Consider the following 7,972-nt stretch of genomic DNA (forward strand, 5'->3'; position numbering starts at 1 on the left):
ATATATACACATGTTATTTGTCAACGTTAAATATTAAGTAATTGGCCAATAGTTTTACGTTTTGAGAAGAAAATAGGAAGGAAGAGCAGTTACATTATCGACACGACGTAGTTGTGGACAACCGATTGCTACTAGTTAGTTCGTACGGCGCTCGTTGGCGCTACGAGCAACCGCCCCGCTTGCCCCCCGATCCCCGCGCCTATTCCGCGATTCAGTGACGCGTTGTGTACGTCATACGTATACGTCATATATGATGTAACTATTGGTCTTTGAAGTGACGTCAGTAGAAAGAAGTGAGTAAGACGTCATAATGACGTTATTTAAATAACACGGTTGTTAAAACTTTGTTTTTGAGTATATATTTATGTATTATATGTAAGATCCCACATAGCACGTAATATTACGGAAATATCACAGTAAAATTGCAATATACTAGTAATATTAGATATTATATTGTACAATTCAATATTACAATAATAAAATCAATATATTACATTTATGTATAATATTGAAATAGTACGGTAATATTGTATTGCATCTTAAGTAGCAATAATGGTTTTTATTATGTCTCATGAACGTTAGAGATGAAATTTAATGTTATTTACTATTACAATAATGTTATTTACTATTTAGCAAGTTGCATACATTGTGTGTGTGTGTGTGTATTGTATCTTATATATAATATGATATATATCTTTTGCTACGTTGTCGTAAAAACCTAACAACTTCTGTTTTAAACATAAATGCTTTGTTTTTAAAATGTGGTATATCAAAAAAAACACTTTGTGTATAACATTTTTATTACATAATTATTATTATATAATAAAATTGATACATATACATGTGTATATATTTTTATGTGTACATATTTTTCTATATCATTTGATATATATTTATTAAAAATTAACTTTAATAATCAGTACATGTTAACAAAAAATTTGTTCTCGCTGAAAAATGTATTTTAAATTATATTTAATAATAATACTAATAATAAGAAAAATAATCTTATCCATTGTTGCAGGCATTTTATTAAAAATATTGCACTGCAATATTTTTAATTTATTACTTATTTAAGTTATTATTTTATTAAACATATTGCAGTGCAATATTTGTAATTACTTATTTAAAATATTTTTTTATTGCAAATAAAATAATAATTTAAATAAGTAATAAATGAAATGCGTAGAATAGCTTGAGAATAAGCAGAGAAAAGAAATACATTTTAAGTAAGGAAGTGGTTTTGCAGACTGAGTGCAGAGGCTGCAAATATGGAGGTCTCGAGTTCAAATCTCACCATCACCTCAGGATTTTTTCCGGACCTAATACCTTTCACTGAGTTGATTAGTTGATCGACAAACTGAATCAGGACTTTAAAAAGATTAATACGAGTGAAATCTCAAATTAATTCCCCTCTTACGATGTTACGTTCTGGACTCCACGGTCTCCTTCTGTTTGCAACCAGACATAAACTAGCTTTAAGATGTGCGCCTTAGAATTAATTTTTAAATAACAATCCTTGAGCAGAGAACAGAGGACATATTGAACTAAGATAAACAGATCCGTATCGCAATTTATTATCTAATCACTCTTACCGACTTTCAAATGAGTACCGGTCAATTAATCAACAAGTAGCCCGGATGTTTGGTTCACGAATAAAAACTTAGATAATTTAAGCGGTCCGCTAATCTCTAGCAAGGAATGTTATGGCACCGAAAATAAACAGGAAATTGCACGTGCAGATAACCAAGTTTAAACAAATGTTGAGTGAGTCAGAAAGAATGATTGTCGATGATTGGTCCTCTCGCCTGATCGGATTAGCAAATGAAAGATCGAAATTTTAATCAGTAAAGAGTGGGAGAGTAAAATCTAAAGACGATTGGCAAAAATCAGAAGGGTTAACGCCCCGAGATCATCATATATAAGGCGTTAGAACACCGGAGAGCGAGAGCTTCATAACCAGCATTACGATTATTAACACAGTTCTATTTCTTCTCGTGCGATTCAAGAATTTAACTTAGAGTCAATTCGGTCATACAAAAAGATACTTGCTTTTCCTGTTCGGTCTGAAATTCGACAATCCAAACGATCCTTAATTTGACATCGATCTCGCCACGTAAATCCGAGTGAACAGTGCGACTCGTGACAACTTCCATCGGAGGAGACGACCAATTCATTCCACCTTAGTCCAGCTGACAGACTCCTGACTTTTGGACGAAGCAAATCAATCACTTATCTCGACATTCTACCGTGAACAATAAGTAGTGAGTACTTACTAATGCAATAGTTTGCAAAACAAATCTAAGGTTTTCACGCATACAGTAAAACCTTTTTCGAGACGGTTGATATTGGGAAGAAAGGATTAAATTCGCCAATTCAATTAATAACTGCTTCATTTAGTAAGCTCTTCTCCTCGACATCCTAGTCGGACTAGCTGTTCGCGATCTTGTGTCGTTCCGAACAACTGCCGATTTCCTTTCAATCGGATTAGCTGTTTACGACCTTGTGTCGTCCCGAACAACTGCCGATTTCCTTTCAATCGGATTAGCTGTTCACGGCCTTGTGTCGTTCCGAACAACTGCCGATTTCCAATTACCACTGTCAAACTTTGAGCAGTAGCAAATCGTATGTAGTTGTCATACCGCTCCGAAAATCAACCGTGATTCTAACAACGCGATATTTAAAATCGAACCTTGCTGCGGAGAACCGCTGTCCGTCGAGCGAGCGGACCGAAGCGTACCAACCCCCGTCTATCCGACAATAGCCTAAATAGTAACGGCGCTCATTTACACAAGAATTTAAAATATTGAAAATATTAACAGTGATGTTAATAACGAACGCCCAGGATCAAACATAGTAATAATGCCAATGTATACTCAAATTCACACCGAACTTCATCACACGTTCAATTATTTAATTCAACTTGCGTAAAAATATTTTTTGGATAAACCTAAATGTCAATACTTTGAATAAAAATGATTTATATGCTCATAAGAATGAAACCGGCTTCAACTAATTAAACTTTAAACTTCTATCCTGAAAATTCATTCCTGTAATCTCATTACGTGATCACCAGGTCCTGTCCCAGGTAAATTAGATTCGTTCCTAAGACCTAAAAGAAGACCGACGAGTGAGAAGACGTTAAACAAGTAATATCGGCAAGTCCGTTGACTTGACTACGTCATTGAACAGTCTCGCTCGACTCGCATGCTTGCCTTATCTCATTAGGTCAGTGTGCCGAGATATAATACACAAAAGTGTCGTGTGTCAAGTTGCGTTCCTCCGTTAGGACCCGATCGTAACCGTAGGTCAGGACGTAACACAATGTACTATTAGTTTTTTTTACATATCATTGTAATATTACTGTGATGCATTTTGGCGGACATTTTAATATTATTGCGATATTACATTAACATTACGGTAATATTTCTATTATATTAGAGTGTAATATTGCAATAGAAAAGCAATATTGTGTGTGATATTGCAGTAATATTACGAGCTATGTAGGATGTCACGTTAGTCACGTTACGTCAGATTAATGACGTAAGTAAACGTCATTAACCTGTCGTCATTTTTGACGAGACAAACTCACGTCGTCATTACGTTAATATCACGTCATAAACTAACGTCGAACTGGTCAAAAACTGACTTTATATTAACGTCATTATAACGTCAGCTGGTTGCCTGGGATAAGTCATACTTTTTGATGCCATCATTATTTTTCTAATACAAAGTGGTGGAGTCGGGCAATATTTAAGAGGGCTCTTACGCGACATCGCATCAGTCAATTTTCGATCGCGGTTTCAAGAAGATACAATGTATACCATAACGACTAGCGGAAAATACAACGGTGAAATAAAGGTTGCACGCAATAAGTAAGTAACCTTTACAATTTTCTTGTTTTTTTTGTTTTGGCATATACTTTATTCACACGTGTTTTACAGTGTACCCACACAGAACAGAACACTCCAATGAACATCTATTAGACATCCATGATGGAAATTGGAAACATCTAATGGACGTCCATGTTACCTCTTATAGATATCCATTAGATATCTAGAGTTCACTTTTTAAATATCCATAAGAAGTCTAATGGATCTATTCCATAGATGTTTCGTGGTAATCCATGGATATGCAGTAGACATTTTATGGAGATTCTTGAAATGATTATTGGATGTTAGTTTTATAAATAAATAATAAAAATTAAAGTTTTTTATGTCATACATATAATTTACGTTGTTTAGATATAATTTATTTTATTTATATTATTAATATATATAAAAGTACATACATACAATAATCTTATATAAGTGTGTTTGATGTGTATGTATAGAACAATATATATATTTACTATATTATACAACTCTTGATTATAAAACAACTCTTACAACTCTTTATTAAACTCTTTCATAGAATATATAAAATTTATATAACGTGTTTCAATTTTATATAGCAACATTTAATAAGTATAATCAAATAAAATGCGCTGTTTCGGAAGCAACATTTAACAAGTAAAAAAGTCATTCGGCATTTGCGGCGGACAGGCCATTTTGCTGGCTCGCTGCAGATACCCAGTATCAGTAGATTCAACACTAGTCCGTAATACTGATAAAGGACGCAAACTGCAGACCTATTATAATCCTATATAGCTGTTAGTGTGACCTATATTTTTGTAATTAATGACAACGTTGTTCTTTGCCGTCATATAAGTAGCGATGTTATGGTCTAAGGCTAGTATTACATTTCTGCGTTTATTCTTAAATCTTAAATGTTATATATATATATATATATATATATATATATAATTTATCTTAAATCTGTATATAACTTATCTTAAATCTGTATATAATTTATCTTTAGATCTTTAAAATGTTATTTATGCTATAAGTATTTAATTAAATTTCAAGAAAAAATTAGATTTTTTATTATATTAAATTTTATATAGTTTATTTTATATAATTTTATATAATTTATTTTATTACAAGTAAAAATTCATTTTTAGTTAAATAATTATTAAATTATATTTCAATTAAACTCATATTAATCATATTTACGGCGGGAAGAATTGTCTCTTATCCTCGTACCACAAATACTGATCCAAATAGGCATTCGGCTTAAATTTGTAAGTTTGTTTATAAAACTGGAAAGTTTCAATATATAAGATATATCTATATTTTTTCGAAGTATTATATAACACACGAGCAAGTTTTTGTGAAGCAGAAAGATTCGTGATATTTGAACTTCACCGAGCATAAGAATCTCGCAATCGTTACATAAAGATAGTTTTCTATCTATGTAGATGATACATAAAGATATTTTGGATAATCTTTTTCTATTATATTCGTTGATATTTTGCGAAATGCTATATACGTTAACTAATAAATATTATAACTTATAAGTATATTTATAGACATTATAAATCTCTCCCTAGCTACAATTAAATATATAATAAAACAAAACTTATAACGATAGATAAAACTAGAATATAAATAATAAACCAAACTCATGGTCAAGACCTCTATGAATAAACACTCTGGGTCTCGGAGAGCCGTTATGATGCAAGGCAACTCGATCTTTCCAAGCCTTATAAAGTTCTTGTAACTTCCGTTTTTTCTCGACCATCTTTCTTTCATCTACGACGCTATGCATCCTCCATTTGCACCATCACTTCTACGCAATGTTGTAAAGTTGCTACTCCTTCACTAGTGGCTTTAAACGTTATTGCTTCTCCCTTGAAATCCACTGATTGTTCAGCTTGATAAAACGATGTCTCAACTTTCTTTTCTGAAATTTATTTTAAATAGAACATTGCCTTAATAGGCACATTTGTGAAAATATTGCACAAAAATGGCATCATGAATGGCGACAATTTTGCAATGATTGCACTAAGGTGATTTGCCATAACGCAACAGTTTTGTCGAAATAAAATTTTGTAAATAATATTTGTCGAAAATTGCGAAAAAGTCGTTATGCATTTCCACAATATATACTTCCAATAGGCAAAGTGTGAAAATATTGCACAAATATGACATCATGAGTGATGACGATTTCTTGCATTTTTTTATATGCAATCATTTTTCTACATATTTTAAACATCACATAGCTGAATTTCTTTTCTCAATTATTGGACAATTTCTTTGTAAAATTAATTTTGCAAATATACTGCTAAGATGATTCGCCATATCGTTATTCTTTTGCCGAAATAGGATTTGGAAAGTAATTTTGCAAACAACTACAAATATTTCAGAAAAGATCAATGTTTTTACATCTATTTCCTAAAATATGTCTGTATAATTGCAAATTACAATTTTAGTGCAAGATTTCGTCACATAATTGTATAAATAGTTTCCTATCAGAGTGATGAAACATTAATCTACATTATATTAAAATCATGTAACATTTAACAAGGAAGATATATAAAAACTAAGAATTATTACCTTTCTTGAAANTATTCTTAGCATTTTCTGCACAGTTATCAAAATACTTTTGCAAGATATCAATCTGCTTTATCAGAATGTCTCTGAATATTTCTATTTCGGCTAATTTTTCTTTCAGTCCTCGAATACCATGCTTGAAGCTATCAGCGCTTGTTGTTGATTGTGTGTTGGACACAAGTGAAATAGCACTACCATGTCATTTAAGACTATTTTCGCTTCCATGACCAGATTCGGACTTTTTGAGAAATTTGTGTAAACAGAAACTCTATTAGTCTTTAATTAAATGCAAACCAACATCTTAATTTTCATTTTACATACTCCAGAGTTTTTAAGTAATAAAATAAAAACATTTTGTAAGCAAATTAAAACAACACAGGCTTTTTTATCAATATACAAACACACATATATCATTTCAAAATAATTTCGTGTAATAGTTTAAATAATTACCTTATAAGACTTCAAAACATCTACCCATTGTTGCTTTTCTTCTGGACTGCTTGCTCTTAAATACCAGACTAAGCAGTCATTAACAGACACATCAAATCTGCATTTATCAAATTGATGTGCCTAAGAAAAATAAATTACTTAACACAAACTCATTATCTTAACTGCTGAATCATAATGTGTTCAAATTATCAGATATACAATGCAGAATTGTCATACATAACTCTCTTACCTTGATATTAGCTTTGTTACAAACTAGTCAAGCCACGATATCCAAATCCAAATCCTGTCCTGCTCGGATTTGTAATAACACAAAGTACCATCTTTGAGTACAATAAATCTAGTTTGCCAGCCATGTATGTAATTTGTCCATTTGGATGTACCCTGAAGTTCCGGAACAATAACCTCATCCGAGTCCTCGTCATCGCCGTCAATCTCGGCGTCTACGATGCACCATGCTCTCAGTGTCTTTATTATTGACGACATCTCGTAACGTCTTCGTCACTTTATCAGCCATTCTTATCTCAATATTCTCTAATTATAATACCTCACAATTTACGTTTGTCCGAAACACGCTCTTAGACATCGCCTGACTCAAATCGGAGCCAGAGATCGTTCGACCACGTGATACTGCACCGAATCTGATCACGGGGAACGAAAATTTGCGAAACAATCAGTGAAATTCTGCGACAAGACAAAATGTCTTTAAAACATCCTCTCTCTGACAATTACAGTACATAACCTGTATATTAAGGTAACCAACTCCTAGCGCATGAGGGACATTTTAAAAACAGAACATTTTTACATACATAAATTACTTTACTGAAAAATATATTTGTAAATAAATTTTTATATAATATTTTATACATATATATTTTACATACATAAATTTTTTAAATAAAAAATACATTTTTAAATAAAAAATTTATACAANTTTATATAATATATTATATTTTTAAATAATATTTAACATCACATGAGATCTTAACTAATACTGCAACATAAAAGTATTAAATTGCGAAATCACATTTTAAAGTTGTACTTTTCTACTGAGTGTATTTTTTTTATAATCTTTGGGTTTTTTAATAAAAAAT

The 7,972-nt window shown here is 31.6% G+C and overlaps 1 pseudogene; it reads right to left on the reverse strand.

Moving 5' to 3' along the window:
• Positions 1–5,061: 5,061 nt before the first annotated feature.
• Positions 5,062–7,597, reverse strand: LOC109861254 (annotated as a pseudogene).
• Positions 7,598–7,972: the final 375 nt, after the last annotated feature.

Source organism: Pseudomyrmex gracilis, unplaced genomic scaffold (assembly GCF_002006095.1).
Source record: "Pseudomyrmex gracilis isolate BER0280 unplaced genomic scaffold, ASM200609v1 scaffold_662, whole genome shotgun sequence".
Classification (NCBI taxonomy): Eukaryota; Metazoa; Arthropoda; class Insecta; order Hymenoptera; family Formicidae; genus Pseudomyrmex; species Pseudomyrmex gracilis.